Here is a 17,892-nt window from a genome sequence, read left to right as displayed (position 1 = left end):
GGGGGCCAGCCTTGCACAGTGAGCACCTTTGCCTGCTGCCCCATCTTGCTGCCACTAGGCTTGTTTGACAACATCTTATAGAGATAGACACTCAGTCTTCTTCTCTTTAGGGAATGTAAAGCTTCTGCAGACGATATTTCAGACATCAGGTTCTGAAGATACACCTAGGTTATTCTGTGGTTTTTCTTTCTTTAAAAGAAAAAAGTTTTACGGCTGCATAGTGGTGGCGCACGCCTTTGATCCCAGCGCTTGGGAAGCAGAGGCAGGCAAATATCTGAGTTTGAGGCCAGCCTGGTCTACAGGGTGCATTCCAGGACAGCCAAGGCTACACAGAGGAACCCTGTCTCAAAAAAACCAAAACAACAACAACAACAAAAGTTTCTTCTGTTGTGTGTGTGAGAGTGTTGTGCCTACACATATGTTTGTTCACCAGACACGGTGCCCACATAGGCCAGAAGACAGCACTGGATCCCCTGGAACCTGAGTTAACAAACAGCTGTAAACAGCCATGTAGGTGCTGGGAATTGAACCTGAGTCTTCTAGAAGAGCAGCCAGTGCTCTTAAGCACTGAGGAGTATCTCTCCAGCCTCATTCTGTGAGTTTTCAACCAATTACTGAAGATCTTATATTACCTTGCTTGGGCTTTTTTCCCCCACCATTTTTTTTCTTTCTTCCTATCATCAGCAACTTGAGTCCAAGAGCCACAACATCTTCTGTTTTCTCTCAGGACATGTCACCATAATAAATGTTGGTTGAATGAGTGAATGAGTCATTCCCCAAGTAAACAAAATTAAAACAAAAGCAGGAAAAAAAAAAGGCACGGAATTAAAATATCACTTGAGACCAAGTTAATGATGATTTTCTGTGAAATCAACAAAAATCCACAAACCTGTTATAAACTATTCTTAACAAAATGAGTGATGACGAATGCTATACCTCGGTATGATGCAGGAGGTCACTTCCTGTTAACAGTGTATCATTCTAGCTGGCCCTGACTCCCAGACAAGCAGATTCCTGGGTAACGACGTCAGCCCCGTGAAATGGTGCCTTCTAAGACTTCCCTATCAACTGCTGGGATGTAAATGACTCTGGTAAGAGCTCCCTACCTCTCCTAAGACACATTCCATGTGTGGTCTTCACGGACAATGTAAGAAAGAGAGGGAGATGAGGGGCACCGAGAGGTTGATTCTGGTCTCTTCTGGATGTGCTCAACATGTTGCTTGAAACATAGAAAGACCCTCTTCAGTCAGAACATACTCGCTGCCGGTGGAAGGCACTGGAGCTGGACAGAGGGCTCAGCAATTAAGAGCACTTCTTGCAATGGACCCGGGTAGGTTCCCAGTACCCACAGCAGATGGCCCAGAGGTTCCCTCTAGCCTCCATGGACACCTGCACGCACATGGTCCATGTGTTAAGCACATACGTGTAAATAAGAGGAAGGTAGGAGAAGAGCCCCTCTATCAGAAGAGGCCAGCTTTCACACTGTGCTCTGCCCACAGGCAAAGGGGCCTGGCAAGGCAGCCAGTGTCTTGGCTCATTTATTCTATGGTTTCCACGAATTTGTTTAATCTTCAGCTCCACAGAGAATGATCAGTTTCAGCTTGATCTACTGAAACTAAAGGAATTCAATGCCCTTGTTCCCCCACGCAAAGAACGAGAAATAACAACAAAATGAAAACTCTAAGGAATTCAAACTCTGTCCTCAGAATGAATAGAAAACATTCTTCAGCAGAGAAAATGGGAGTATACAACCAGGTTATCTTAACGATGCAAAGATAACCTTGGGTTTAAAATCAAACCAAGATTACACCTAAAAAAGGATGTAGACATAAATTTTACTCATGAATCACTCACACAATTTTGAAATAAGATCTAGGTTAGAAAATTAATAATTCCTCAAGTTGAGAAATAGATACATAAAGTTCATTTTATCACTTTCTGATTTTGTTTACATTTAAAATTGTTATCCTTTTAAAAAAAATCACATCTTTAATCTTTACATTTTTATTATACATGGTTACCTAAAGCCATTTTTGTGCAAGTTTATGATGTACTTTGAGCCTATTCCTGTCTTTATGAAATTATTCTTAATTAATGTTTTAAAATTTTAAAATTGCCAACCAACTCCAATAGCAGTACATTATAAGGAGTATATGGAATAATTAAGTTGGACTTATCATAAGAAATAAAACATCAACTTAAGAAAAACTACTAACATATTTTATCTCATCTATAGAAACAATAGAATATAAATGATTACATTGTAAGCTGTAGGTCATTTGTTACATGCAACCCAATGTCCTTGCTTTAAACCTCCACACAGAAACACCATGTGATTCTATATCATTTTGAAAAGAAAAATAGAAATATTTTGCTTAAAAGAGAAAAAAAATTTACAATATCTGCTGCAGTGTTTGAGATGTTGGGGAATAATTGCAACATGGACAAGAAGTGAGAAAGAGGATGGAGAAATGGCTCAGCAGTCAACAGTACTTCAGGCACCTCCACAGACCAAGGTTTGGTTCCCTGCATTCCCAGGGTCACCCACAACCATCTCTAACTCCACCCCCCTCCACAAGCAACAGGCACATACATGGTGCAGACATACATGCAGACAAAACACCAATACACATAAAAAAATTTCTAAAAGTCTTTTGATGGGGCTGGAGAGATGGTTCAGAGGTTAGGAGCACTGGCTGCTCTTCCAGAGGCCCTGAATTCAATTCCCAGCAACCACTTGGTGGCTAACAACCATCTATAATGAGAGCTGGTGCCCTCTTCTGGCATGCAGGCATACATGCAGGCAGAACACTGTATACATAATAAATAAATAAATCTTTAAAAAAAAAGAAAAAGAAAAAACAGGAGCACCACAGCCCAGGAAGAACTGACTCAGCAAGTGGGGGCCTGAGAATAGAGAAATGCTCATTTCTTAGATAAAACTCAGGGACTCCTGGAGAGCGTGCTAAGCTCAGACCTAGGCACGTGGGCTGTTCTCTGTGTGGAAGTCACAAAGCCTGGTTTATCTCTGCTAACCTCACCAGAAATTTCTCCTCAGAAATGCTACCATCCAGGTGTTTTCCCTTTTATTCCTCCAAGAGGAATTATCCCTATATTCCAAGCTTTTTGCATGCACCTAACTCTATCTTCTCTCAAAGACTCCTCTCATGACAAACTTGGGGGAAAGAGGTGTTTCCTGTGACTCTGGTGAAATACCCCAGAATACAGCTTAAGAGAAGATGGGTTTGTTTGGGCTCAAACCTGCAGTTTCCAGAACATGACTGCAGGTTCCCTTGCTATGAGCCTGTGAAAACACAGAGCAGGACTGTAGTAGAAGGCCCAGCAGCTGGTCACCTCGGTGAGAACAGAATCCATCTTCCCAGAGAGCTCCTCTAGTGACGACTTAGCCCAAATAGGTTCCACCTTCCAATAATGCCGACGTAGTCCACCGAGGGGTTAACTCATCGATCAGGCTGGAACCCTTAGGACCCAGTCATTTGACAAAATACCCCGTGGCTAGAATGAAGGCTTCAATACATAAGCCTTTTCAGGAGACACAGTATTCCAAGCCTAATGAGGAGAAACTAACATTTTTACCTACAGCTTCATTCTCTAATCTGAAGACAAACTGAGGCCTGGCGGGGATAAATAACTTCAAGTGGCTGAGGGATGCCAAGGCCTTCCGCTTCTACCACATAATCCTCTATCTCTGTGCCCGTTGGCCCTTCATGGGCCTGATCATGACTTCCTGTTTCTCTGGAAGTATTATAATTAGATCTAACCTTCAAGCACACAGCTTCAGGACGGTTTTCTGGCTGCTGGCCTCATACATCTCAAGCGTCTCGCCCTCCATCCAGCTGGGACCAGCTCGTCTACACTCTTGCCTAATGCTTTCTAACTTCGTGTGGATTCCATCTTGTTTCTGTCCCCTGACCCATACCTAGCCTAGCAGAGCGCTTTGAGCCCCAAGCAGTGTTTGTTGAAAAAATAATGACAAGGACATGGATGCCTAAAACGCAGTGGTAGGATCAGAATAAAGATAATTTAGTTATTTGAACTTCTAAACCCAAAGAAAAAGTTATTAGTAAATAGTTTAGAGAAGCTCATACTAACCATTTGCCTTTACTGTCTTCTTTAGAAGTCTTTAATTACATTGTATGTGTGGGTCAGAGAACACCTTCCACGAGTCAGTGTTCTCCTCCTACCATCTGGGTTCCAGGGATCAGGTCCGAATGGCCAGGCATGCACTGCCACACGCAGCTTTGTGTATATGTCTCTAAATACAAGTCAAGGTTCTTTACAGTGAACACAGCTTGTCGAGAGACAATGAGCTGCTGTCTCCTAGTCAGCTGAATTTCTTAGAAGAAATTCAGACTGATTCATCACCATCAGGAAAATGTAATTCTGGGAAAGGAAGGGCCTCTGTCCTAGATCTTGTGCTTCTTCTCTAGCCCAGCTACCACAGGACTCCATGATAGGACTCCATTTCCTGTCTCTTCCCTTGAAGGATCCCAGGTCACACAGGTCTGACACAGAATCAACCCATTCACAGGCCATCTGCGGCCATAAAAACAGTCCGGGAGAAGCTGACTGGCGTTGCTTTGCGTCCCGTGAGCCTGTGCTCCCTCTATCTTCCTTTCTTAGCCGGTCTTTCCAAGAGCTATCTCGCCCACACCTTCTATTTTACAGAAAAGGGCTTATGACACCTGACAGGAGTTTTACTGTGGACCAAAGAGAAACCAGCGGCTCCCAGCGGGTTGGATAGGTTTCCTTGCCCCCGGTAGCATGAGTGGCAGACACAGTCCTTCCCTGCATCCTTTCCAGGGCTCGTTTCCCTCCTGATGCCGATGAGAAGTTGTGTGGTTAACTCCCACCTTACTCTTGGAGTGCCCTGGGGCCTGGCCATCAGTACCCTCAGTCTTCCTACCCTGAACCAGGTGCTAATGACGCAGGAGATGGCTCTTGAGAAAGCACCTAAGGATCGCCGCAATCCGTGGCAGCGTTCCTAAATGGCAGATGACCTCAAACTGACTTTGTGGCCTTCTCCACATCAGCAGATTGCCAGACCACCATCCTGATAGCACACCATACACATGGAAATGACACTGTGGTGTGGCACCCCAAACAGTAACATTCACTGAGCCACGGGTCTGGTCAGGCTGCAGGGCCTTTTCCCTAGCCACATAAAAATACATACGCAACAATTGAAACAGAGGATATCCGTTCCTGCATCACCCCAAATCATCCTCTGTGCCGCAGGTACAAACACAAGTGTTCTTGGAAATGGTGGTCGAGGGTGTCTTGGGACCCCATGTCCCCGGATTTCACATCTGCCTAACAAGATTGGGTATCTCAAAAAGAGCTGAGCCTCTTATCTGACTCATTGCAGATGGCCTCTGTGTGGCCCTCTGGGAGCTTCAGAGAGGCGGCAGCCAGCACTGATGGCAACCCAGGCTGTGTCTTTCTCCTGACAGCGATTTGGGGGCCTGGGCCCAGACCACTCCAAGAGGACGATGGGAAGTTGGTCACACAATTCATCCGCCTTATCAGATGGACAATGAGCCCTGGAAAGGATGCAGGAAAGGGCTGACTTGAATACCAGTGTGGCCCGCACTTACTTCAGCTGTGCTGGGGTCAGCTGCCAAGCCCCTGTCTTCACCAGGTGAGGAGCAGAGCTCAGCATAGGGAGACAAAGACCTGTAATCAGGCCCCTGCTGCTACCAGCTGGACCCAGGGCCCAGGACACACCCCGTTACCCTCCAATCTCAGATTTTCTATCTGCAAAATGAAGGGTTTGTGTGAATGAACCTTGAAAACGTGATTTATTATAGGGGTATTGGGTCCTCATCTCTCTGGACTGGTGTTACAGGCACACTCAGCTGCTCAACAGTTTCCTATGTGAGTACTAGGTATTTGAACTCAGGTCTTCGTGCTTGCATCACAGCACTCTTACTGAGCCATACCCCAAGCTTACAGTTTTCACCTGAAAATCCAGACTATAACTCTTTTCTGTACTAGGTATTGTTCTAGGGCTTGGGATATGTTAGGATTACCCTAACGGTGGCTCCAATAACACTAAGGCACAATAAAGGAATCTAGAAATGTTATAGAACGTAAGTGCTGGGGACAGAGATCACAGGCCAGTGTCGGCATCATTACGTGGAAATCATTTACTCTGAGATCTCTTTGTGAGTTCTCCAGTACACATCTCCGAGAGTCCCGGGGTTCTGCCCGTTTTCTAGCTCTGAGTCAAATCTGTACTCAGGTGCTTAGCCACCACACACCTGAACAAACTTCGATTTCATCCTCCCAGAGTTGGCTCTAATTGCTACTCTCTACAGGTTCTTTTAAGAAACCTGATCAAGTCAGGAAGTGATGGTACACCCTAATCCCAGCATTCGGGAGGCAGAGGCAGGCGGATCTCCAAGTTCGAGGCCAGCCTGGTCTGCAGGGTGAGTTCCAGGACAGCCAAAGCTACACAGAGAAACCTGTCTCAAAAAATAAAACAAGAAACATTGATGAGCAGCAGGATGCCAGACAGATACACTGTGGGGACACTGAGACCCTGCAGGCAGGATCCACACAGTCCCTGGAGGCACCAGAGACACGAGTCACCTAATGCAGAGTAGAACAGAAGGGGTACTTGCTGGAGACCTCTACACTCTCCAAGCAGTTTCATAGGCACGGATGCTCTCATCATGACCATCCTCCTTCCATTTGGGCTCAGAGCACTTCCTCAGTGACCCCTCATGCCAAGAGCACAGGGTTTGACATGTCCTGGTCCCCAACTCTCACTGGCCATGCTACTAGGAAGTTATGTTAAAGGAAATGTGGGGGCTCCAAGGCCCAGCTAGCATTGAGCACCACTGGGGTAGAATGAACCAAGCTGAGGGAGAAATGAGGTGGACTGTCATCCTAGGTGCTGAAGAGCCAAAGATGCCATGAAGGGAAGTGAGAAGAGACGTCCAGAGAATCCTAAGGTACAAGAGACCATGCCAATAGTTTGGAGTGTTCTCAATACATTACACTTATTAAAATGACACCAATCTAGCAAGTCCCCTCGTTGGTACATACCCCCAAAGAACTGAAAACAAATGTTGAAATGAAAACCTGTACGTTAATGTTTATGGAGGAATATTTATAATAGTCAAATGGGAGAAAAAAGCCCAAAAGTACCTCTGTGAATAAATGAACAAATAAATCATGATGTAGCCATAAAATGGAATATGATTCAAGCCACTCAAAAGAATAAAGTACTGATCCATCCTATGACATGGATACATCCTGCAAACACACAGATTGCAAGAAGATAAAATTCTGTAGGTTTCCATTTATACTTAATGTCTAGAGTTGGCAAGCCTATATAGAAACAGAGAGCAGACTACCATGGCCTGCCAGGGCCTGGCAGGAAGGAGAAACCAAAAAGTGCTGCTTAATGGGTACAGGATTTATCTGGGGAATGATGAAGACTTTCAACTAGAAAGAAGTAATGATTATATAACACTGCGGCTAGATCTAAAAGCCACCAAACATTAAGGTGGCTAGGGCTGGCTGGGCATGGTGGTGGCACTCGGGAGGCAGAGGCAGGTGGATCTCTGTGAGTTTGAGGCCAGGCTGATCTGCAAAGCGAGTCCAGGAAAGCCAAGGTTACACAAAGAAACCCTGTCTCAAAACAAAACAAACAAAAAAAAAAACAAAACAAAAAAAAAAAACAAACTAGGGCTAGAGATGGTTCAGCAGGTAAAGGCACCTGCCACCAAACCTGAAGACCTGCATTTGACCCTTGGGACTCACACGGTGGAAGGAGAGAACTGACCCTCATGCACACATGTACACACCCCCACAGAGACAGAGAATGAGAGAGAACATGAGAGAATGAATAAAAGGTAAATTAAAATGCCACGCATTTTACTATTTCAAGAAGTATGTGACTGACCAGGTCAAATACACACGAGGGAGCCAACAAAGCCCATCCTGTAAGGAATCCCCACATTTGGCAATCAGGACCTTCCTGACGGGGCTCCACAGTGTGCCCAGGAGCTGGACGGGACTCTGCAGGGGCCTTCCCAGCACAGAGGTCTTTGGAGCCTGCGCGTCTGGTGTCCCCAGGCACTAAGTAGAGAGAGTCTCTCCCTTCCCAAAGACAAGTTGGTTATTATGAACGTCTTCAGTCATTCTCATTAGTAGTAGAAATATTGATAACCATCTGGGAATAATTTAACCAAACTGTAGAGTGAGGGCTAAGGTCTGTATCTGTATTTTTACTATGAAATGATTCATCGGATGTCACTAGACACCAGCAAATTTCCAAAAGTCTCTGGGCACATTTGATACCATGCACACCAAAGCCAAAATCCACAACTCTGTTGCTTGGGAAATTGAGACTGAGTGCTCCCAGAGCCACGGCTGGCCACTCTCGTGGACTGAGCTGTGGATCCCTGCATCTGTCTAGAGGTGAGGTGGGCTTCCAATTCTATCGGGTCAAAACCATCTACAATCACAGCACAGCACAGCAACAATGGCTTCCAGAGCTGGGCCCGACGCTCGCTTCACAGCGCTGTGACCCACAGTTTGTGACACCAAGGCCTTGTTCTACCCTGAGGTCCCTTGTCTGATGTCCATCCCTTCCCATGGGTGAGGTACTGGCCATGGCCTTAGCCTGCGCTCTCCCAGTGTACCCCTGGGGTTCAGACACTAGTTTGAAGAGTCTTCAGCCATCTCAAGTTTAAAAAGGGACCTCTAGGTCAGTGTGACTCATCCCACTCATGACAAGCCCCTCTCACTGGGACTTGTGCTGGGCATGGAAGCAGGGACACAGGTTACCCACACGTTACCACTGCCCTTGAAGAATTCCTGATGTTCTAAAGAAGGTAAAACATATGGATGACTCTTAGCCAATAATATTTTAGAGTGTGGGATCCTCAAGAAAAAGGATGCCTAACCGATTCTGACGAGGAGTCTAAGAAATAACTCCTCCAGGGCAGTGTGAGTCTGGCTCATGTCCGCCTGAGGCCTGACTGCTGTCAGACAGCCAAGAGTGCCAGGTGCCGTCTACCAATCAGGACCCTGCATAAGGTTCAGGCCAAAGGGTTACTCTGGCTGTCTTAATTAAGCCCTAATTAAGTATTCTGCCCGGATACCTTCTCCCTCTTGTAGAACTGCACAGCTTACAGTGAATGATTCAGGGAATCGGGTCAGCTGTCGGGTGAGGGCAGCCGTGAGGAGTGGCACTGACAGCTGTGAATGGATACCCATGGGATTCACAGACTCCCCCACGCCACAGGACCCGGAAATGTAGAAAGTCAGCCCTTGTGAAACACTCTGCCCTGACCCTAGCCTCAGCGGTGCCCAGCTTCGCCCATGGGAAGAAGGAGAGGGCATGTTTAAATGTCCGCTGAGGTACTGTCAGAAGGAAAATCAGAGTGAGTGACGGCGGCAGAGCAGCCAGGCCACTGCAATCCCTCCTTCTTGAGTTCCTCAATCCTACTGACCGGAAATCATAGAGCATTCCAGAAACTGCTGTCAAGTCAAGCACTTTGACTTAATGTGGGCTGTAAACTATAGGCTAAAGAGCTATATAACCACAATCTGTGAAGCCATTATCTTCCGGACGAACCAAACCCTATGTTACATTGGGCATAGACAGGCAAGAAACACAAATTTGATCTAACACGGAAGGTGTTTCTGGTTTCAGCAGTAAACTCTTGGAATGTGTACTTTAATGTCCGCTCTGGTTGTTTGAGCAGCAAGTAAACCTCTTCTAAGGATCGAAGAGAGGGAAGGAACGGAGCAAAGGCTCCCTGGAGTGTGAGTGTGCCCGATGAAGGCACACTAGTCAGCAGCAGGTGCATGCCTCAGCTAACCCCAGCTCTCACCCCCGAAGGAGCTTCAGCAAGCCTCTTCCTCCCGCACCCCCATCTCTACCTCAGGTCTGGACACATCCCGAAGCCCTGCTACCTCCACCAAGCTTCTGACTGGAAGAGAAGGCAGACGTGGGACCTGTTCTGCTGTAAGTAACCACTAGCAAGCTCACAGAGACAGGACACTGACGCCTGCCTCAGCAGCAACAAAGTCCCTCCCACTTTACTCCCAAGCCCAGAACCCAGGCTTAGGAGCATCCATCCGAGTTTGGGGGCTGTGGATGTAGCTTGGTGGTTAGTGCCAGTTTAACACGCATGAGAGGCCGGGGGTCTGAGCCCCCAGCTTTGCCAAAACAAACACAAAAAAAACAGAGCAACAGTAAATTCCAGCCGCTCTCTGGCTCCTGTGAATGTGGTTCCTCTCTTGGAGGTGGGCCGCTGCACGGGTCCCCTGGACTCAGTGCTTCTACCCCTCATCTATGCCAATCATGGAATGTCACCCTGTAACTTTTAGGGATGACTAAAAGTAACTTTTAGGTTCTCCCTTGAGCCCTGAAGCCAGACCTGGACGTCTGCCTCAGCTCTACTTCCTAGGTGGATGCTGGGCAGATTAACGCCCCACTGATAAGGCGCTGATGATAACAGCACCTTTCTCACAAGGCTCCTGGGAGCTTGAAGGAAGGAATGCGTGTAACTGCTCAGAACATGTCGTGCCCACCACACAGATGCTGTACAAACGATAGCTGCTATAATCATTTCTAGGCTGTCAAAGCCCTGACTATCAGGCCCCATGTGTCTCTCTCCTCAGCCTCCTTGTTTTCTCCTCTCTCAGTAGTCTCACGTTCCAGAGGTCTCCAGGCCTGCTGAGGCTCCTCCAGTACTCTTGCGAGCAGACCCTTTCATTGCCAGGTACGGTCTTCCCACCGCTGTCTTCCCCATAGATTTCCTAATCATTGTTGATATTGTTCTGTTTGTGTTTTGGTAGCGCTGGGGCTCAAACCCAGGGTCTCACACACACCAGGCGGGCACTCTACCACTGAGCTACATCCACGGTCCCTGAATGGCTGTTTTCAAGACAGCCTTATTGAGCTGTGATTACACAAGTAACTTTTCAGCACAGCCATGGGGTTGAACACCTTCCATCCTAATCAACCTCGGAGCATTTCATGGCTCCCCTGAAAGCCCCTGACTCATAATTAGGTACGGCGATGTCCCCTGTGTCCCCAACTCTAGGCAATTACTAATCCACCCTAATTGATTTTTAGGTTCCTTCATATTGTAGGACCCAGCACCTTCCCTCCATCAGAACTGACCATTTACTTGCTAGACAATGTACCTCATACCCTAGTTCTCTGGTTCCCAAGACTCTTCAGCGCTGGCTGGATGTTTAGTAAATACTGGTTGAGTGACTACAGCCAACGGTGCAAACGGACCAATGCTGAGAAAAGAAAAGCCCACAGTAGCAGCCTACCACATACATGATCACTAATGATGCACACGGCGTAGCCGCCACGACCTGTGCCAGACCCTCGCACGATGAGCTTCTTCTGGTGCTTTAACAAGGTCAGTCTCGAGTGAGAGGGGCGAGAGGGAAGACAGATGAGAGTTGGAACAAAGTGGACAAAAGCCACATTTTAGGTATTCACTCCCGGTAGATTTTTATGGGGCCGGCATCCCCAGATCACTACTGAATGAAGCGAATACAAACATAGAAAAGAAAACATTAAGGAAAGGGGGAAGGAAGGAAGGAGTTTCTTCTAGAAGCTTCCTACAAAGCCATTCTGTCAAGCAGCTTCTAGTTTCCTGCACGGTCCCAGTTATAAAATTAGAGCTGCCTCCCCCAGACAATAATCCATGCCCTTTCAAATCCCAATGACTATCATAAGAAAAGCAATTACCTTCTAATTAAACAGAAAGACAGTTTTCAATCCATCAACACACTGAGGCAAAAGTTACAGAGCTTCCCCACATGCTCCCCCTGCCCCACACTGCCAGTTAACCCCACTGGAAACCTAGTTCTACTCAGGCCTTGCTGATGAGAAACCATTCAAGGGCTCCCTACTGCCTCCAGGGTGAAGAACGACTCCTTAGTGGGTACAAGAAGACCATCCTGCTTTGGGTACTGGCCGACTTACCCAGCCTCATTTTCCTCTAACCACCTTTGAATAACCTCCATCCCAAACTGCCCATAGCAGCATTCCCTGTTGTGCCTCTGCCTTTTCTCTCTGTGCCTAGCATGTATGTACTAGACTTAGCCCACGTCAAAACTCTACTAAAGGCTCAGGCCTTTAGTCCCAGTGGTTGGGAGGCAGAGGCAGGTGGGTCTCTGTGAGTTGAAGGCCAGCCTGCTCTACAGAGGGAGTTCCAGGACAGCTAGGAAGACTTGGAGACCCTGTCCTGGAAAAGAAAACAAAACAAACACAAACAAAAAACTCCAAACTTCTGTTAGCCCACAGCATGCTACCCCACAGCATGGTAGGCATGACTTCTGCAGTCTTCTCCATCACTCACTCTCCCTCCCTCCCTCCCACCCTGGTTTATTTTTTATTTATTTATTTTTTTTTTTGCTTGTGTGTGTGTCTGTGTTTGTTATTGAGACAGTCCGTGTAGCTTTGAAATCACTATGCAGCTGATAATGACCTTGAACTCCTGAGCCTCCCATTTCCACATCCCAGTTACTAGGACTACAGGCATGGGACCCTGAGGGGAACTGCACTTCAAGGACCCACAAAGCAGACTGTCAGGTCAACTGGAGACTCAAAGTCAAGGGATCAGCTCTGGTAAGGCAGGGACATTTTTCTAAGACTAAAAATTTCATTTTATTAGATCAAGGTGTACGGAAAAGTTCAATCAAACTGAATCCCCCCCCCATCTTATATGAAATGTCTAAAGAGGTACAGACAACACAGTGGGGAGGAGTCTGAATTTCAAAGAGGTTTGGTAAACAAAAACAAACCCCTGTCCTCATCCTGTTACTAGGTCACTGTGTGACCCAATTAGGACTCTGATGTGCTATATGACATCAGAAGACGGGGCTGGCAAGACAGCTTAGTGCATGAAGGTGCTCCCTGAGTTTGATCCCTGGAACCCACACCATGGAAGGAGAAAACCAACTCCCCAAAGGTCGTCCTTTCACCTTCACAATTGTCCCGTGGTACCCACGCTCCACTCCTACCACAAACACATAAACAAGGGAATCCTGGAGAGAAGCTGAAAATCTTTCTTGGCATTGACATCCTTAAATCTCATAATTGTGAAAACCCGTGAACAATTTAGTGCCAGAAGTGTTTAATAATTATGCTATCTACACACAAATGATTAATGATACAAGTGTTTGCCAGCACACCCATAAAAGAGATTTACGGGGTACATTTGAGAGGAAATGTTGGTAATTATATTGTCATTAAGATTAAAAGGGGGCCTTTACTCAGATTTTATAAGGAATACTTGAGAGCAAACATGCTATGGAGATGGATATTTATTTAAATATACAGATATTTAAATCTATTTCCACAGGGTGTTTATGGCTGTCTACACACATGTACAGCTGAAAGGCAGAGCGGCTCCCTCTCTGAGTGCAATCTGGAGAACACAGGACTTGCTTCTGAGTGAGAAGTGATCACTCACCAGTCAGGCAGAGCTGAAAGGGCTCCTCCGAGGCATGAACCCCTCGCCTCCTCTCCACGCAAATACCTCCCCTTCATCCCGGGACACTGTGCCCAGGATATTCTTAAAGACAAAAGGCCAACAGCCCCAGGATTGCAGCCACAGGAATGTGAGTGTTCAATGACCGTTCTGAAGCTCATCAACAGGTGGAGTGGAAAGGATGGTGAGGCCATGTGGACGCAGTTCTCTGGTCCGTGGGCCAGGCCCCACTCGCATGACTCTCGGCTGATGCTGGCTTCTCTCCTTTCATTTCCTCAAGCCCGGGAGTCCTCTGGATGCCATTGTCATCCTCAAGACCTCAGCCACTTGAGCCAGCCAGAGGAGGAAATCTTAGAGGCTCTTGATTGGCACACTGGCTTCCTCTGTGCCAAGGGCAACAAAGGGCTAACACCCAAGGTCTTAGAATGCATCCATTCTGTAGGGGCCCGGCACCTGCTCCCCAGCTGGTTCAGCCCAGTCATCTTCGGCTGACGTTAATAGCAAGAGCATTAGCTCTCACTAAGCCTCATGGGAGTCCCGAGGGGCAGGTCACCCCAAGCATATTATCCTCCCTTAACAGATGGGGAAATGACGACACAGGGCGATTAAATAACCTGCCCAGCCTCATGCGGCCTGCCCCAGGTGGAGCACAAAGTGATGAGAGCCCTCGTTCTCAGGAACAGAGAAGGCTCCAGGCAAAGGTCTTTGCAATTTTAGGATCGCATGCATCACAGATGCCTAGCACAAGTGGTGGAAAAAGAAAAAAGTAGAGGAACCTAAAAGCTCCTCTCATTGTCTCTGCTCACCTGTGCTAAAACACCGTGAGAGAAGGAAGATATTTAATACACAAAGAACGACAGCGTGGGCATGCGCATAGCAGTCAGGTAGGGAACAAGGGCCGCAGCGGATGGGATGAAAGGAGGGGTCAAGCCAAGTGGGAGTCTATCAGTGATGTCTGTCTTTCATGCCTCCTGGGACTAGGTGTAGACCACAGATCTCTAGCCTAAAACTGTGGCCATTTCTTTTTCACTCAATGAGCACTCACGTAAGTAACGTATGCAAGGCTCTAAGAGAAACAAACACAACCAACCTGCCCCGGCAGTAAAATTCGTCTGGGAATGTCATCAAGGAGCACACAGCAAGGTGCAGAGCTGGTAGCAAGCCCAAGAAGTCTGTGGGAGAACTCCGAGTGGAGTGACATGCCAGGGAGGCCCTGTGCAGGAGGAGGAGACTCGTGTCTATAGCATCGGGGAGGGGGTCCTGCAAGCCGGGCAGAAAGACACCAGCAGAGACAGTACATAGGAGATGCGCTGGGCTATCCTCAAGACCTAGCTCCCAGTACCAAGGTCAAAGGTAGCTGGATGTGTCGGTGCATGCCTTTAATCCCAGCATTCTCTTGTGGGTTTGAGGTCAGCCTGGTCTACACTGTGAGTTCCAGGACAGCCGAAGCTAGGTAAAGACCCTGTCTCAACAAAAACAAAGGTGTGTGTGTTCTGGGGAGGAGGGGTATATGAAGTGAAGTATGGTTGAGGCTTGAGGGTAGGGCGACAGAGAGAAGCCAGATTATCAGACACCTGAAGTGTAGAATTAGCAGGTTAAATTTTACCCCCAGAATCATTCCAGCAGTCTGCCTTGCCCACGGTAAACACTCAATAAGTGTTAATGAGAAAAAGTGCAGGGAGGTCTATTTTACTCTCGAGCAATGCAGAACAACTTTGAGGAAGACACACCAGACCAAACCAAACCCTCCTAGGCTTCCTTTTTATCAACTGTTATCTAGTCCCGGCTGCTCCCAAGTTTAACAATTTAAAACATTTGTTAGGGAGGCCAGACATGGTGACATATTTGGGAGGCTGAGGCAGGATTGTGAGTTCTGAGGCTACCAAGCAAGAAGACCATTATATGTGTGAGTGCTCATTGAGTGAAAAAGAGAAATGGCCACAGTTTTAGGCTAGAGGTCTGTGGTCTAGGCCAAGTCCCAAGGGGTATGAAACACAGACTTCTATAGAGGAACTGAGGGGCGGGGTGCTGGAGCTGGTGTTCAGTCAGAAGAATGCTTGCCTAGCATCCCCGGCGCAGCATCAACTGGGAGAGGTGGGGTCTGTGATCCCAACACCTGCACGTGGAGGCAGGTGGATCAGAGTCACTCCCTTGGATACACAGCGAGTTCCAGGCCTGCCCAGGCGGCAGGAGACCCTGAGATGGCACAGCAGGTGAATGTGCTTGCCAGGCGTGTGCCCGACCCAAGGTACCTGATCCTTAGATCCCAAGACAGGGGAAGGGAACAAACTTCTGAAAGTTGCCCTATGACGTCCACTTGGGGTGCCCATGTATATACCTATACTCACACACACTAAAAAAATAAAAATTTTCTTTTTGTAGAATAGTAGTTGCTATTCTTTGATTTATTATGGATACCGTATTCTTCTTGCAAGTGTGTCTGCATGCCAGAAGAGGGCACCAGATCTCGTTATAGACGGTCATGAGCCATCATGTGGTTGCTGGGAATTGAACTCAGGACCTCTGGAAGAGTAGCCAGGGCTCCTCACCTCTGAGCCATCTCTCCAGGCCAATAAAATAAAATTTAAGTTAGAAGCACACAGAAAAGTCCGGGAGGGTAATTAGCAACTTGGATATAAAATAATCAAATATCTGTTACGCTTGGCCCACGCAGAGACCATAATGCTGCCATCAGCTTCTCACCCAAGAACGCTGTGAGAAAGAAGGATGAGGTAATGTCTGTGAAATGCTCAGAGCTCTCTGAAGATGCGTGGCAAAAGGCATCACTGTAATTAATATTTAACGAGATGCTCCCCAGCTCTGGTCTCTCTTTCTGCAGACTAATGTTACGTCTGGAGGATAAGGTGATGCCAGATTGGCCCCCACATCAACCTCTTCTTTCGGCAGGCAGTACCCAGGCCAGGCATACACCCCCAGTGACTTCCTTCTATGGTTGATGGGGGCCTATTATCTCAACCATGCCGGAGTGCTCTCCAGGGTGGGGGGCTGAGGTTGCTAGACAATGAAGGTCAAAGCACGTCAAGTAGGACAGAATAAATGCCAGAGGGTCATCTTCGTTGTGATTTTATTTCCAAGACTGGGAGGACCCCCTTGAAGACGTCAAGGGGAATTATTTTAGCAAAACCCACATCCTAAGCCAGTTAATATTTTTAGGCCTAACATGGTGCTCACGAAAGGAAGAGAAATAAGAATAGCTGCATGGGTTCAATTACAAATGGAGTGGAAAAAATAATTTCAAAAGTTCAAGGGGAAAAAAAATCAATCTATTTCTTCCCCACCCCCTCAAGCACTCACTTCTATAAATACTCACACAAATGGACCCAAGACCACACTGCCTTCGAAAATGCTACCTGTCTGGGAATCTGCAACACAGATGAGGTGCTGGGCTAGCTTTCAATGTGCCTCGGCTCAAACCTTGCTCCCCAAAGCGTCTCTGTTCTTAAGTGACATCATTTGCCCTCTCAGATTATAAGAGCAATACATGTACCTGGCAGAAATTTTTCACCTTTTAGAGATAAGAAAATATTCTCTAAAAATCTCCAAGGTACTAATTATTTTTCCTTTGGTATGAAAACACACATTTTTCAATATACCGAGAGAACTTATCTTTTAGATGAGTTATAACCTGGCTTCCCCTGTGCCTTTACTATTCTACAGTTAAGAATGTCCTATACGTGAAAGCATTCTTTATAATACCCTATTGCTGGACATTTGGTTCTTTTTCAACGGTCTTACAAGCAACGCTGAGATAAACATCTCTGTCTAATACATCTCTGGTTGTTCTCTTAGGACCTGCCTCCTGGGTGAAAGCCTGCACACAGTGCAGAAAGCTGTTTTGTTTGGGAGACAGTTTGCAGCCCAGGCTGGTTTTGAACTTGCTGTGAAGACAAGGACGGTATTAAATCCCTGCCCCCACAGGCACATACACGCCTCCTCCACGAGCTTGCATCGTGGGTGTGCGCTAAACCCAGCTGACCTTTGAAAGCTGATATAGCCAAAATGCCTGCCAGAGAGGTTATCTCCACCTGTGAGAGAGCCACCTACTCCAAATGCTCATTGTCCCTTGATTGGGTAGATGTAGGAAGAGAATACTGCAGCTGGGGAGGTGGCCCCGTTGGTAGAGGGCTTGAGCAGCATAGTCAAGGCAGCAGTGGAGACAAGACGTGTTGGAGACATATTAATTGTAATTCCATCACTTGAGAAGTGAAGGCAGGAGGATGAGAGATTCAAAGTCAACCTTAGCTTCATAAACAGTTCGAAGCCAGACTGGGCTACATGAGACATTCTCTCAAAAATTAAAAAAAAGAGAGAGAGTATACGTGTGTGTGTGTGTGTGTGTGTGTGTGTGTGTGTGTGTGTGTGTGTG

The sequence above is a fragment of the Psammomys obesus genome, unplaced genomic scaffold, assembly GCF_907164565.1.
Source record: "Psammomys obesus unplaced genomic scaffold, mPsaObe1.curated_primary_1811, whole genome shotgun sequence".
Taxonomy (NCBI): Eukaryota; Metazoa; Chordata; class Mammalia; order Rodentia; family Muridae; genus Psammomys; species Psammomys obesus.
The sequence above is the reverse complement of the archived record's forward strand: the minus strand, read 5'-3'. Positions refer to the sequence as shown.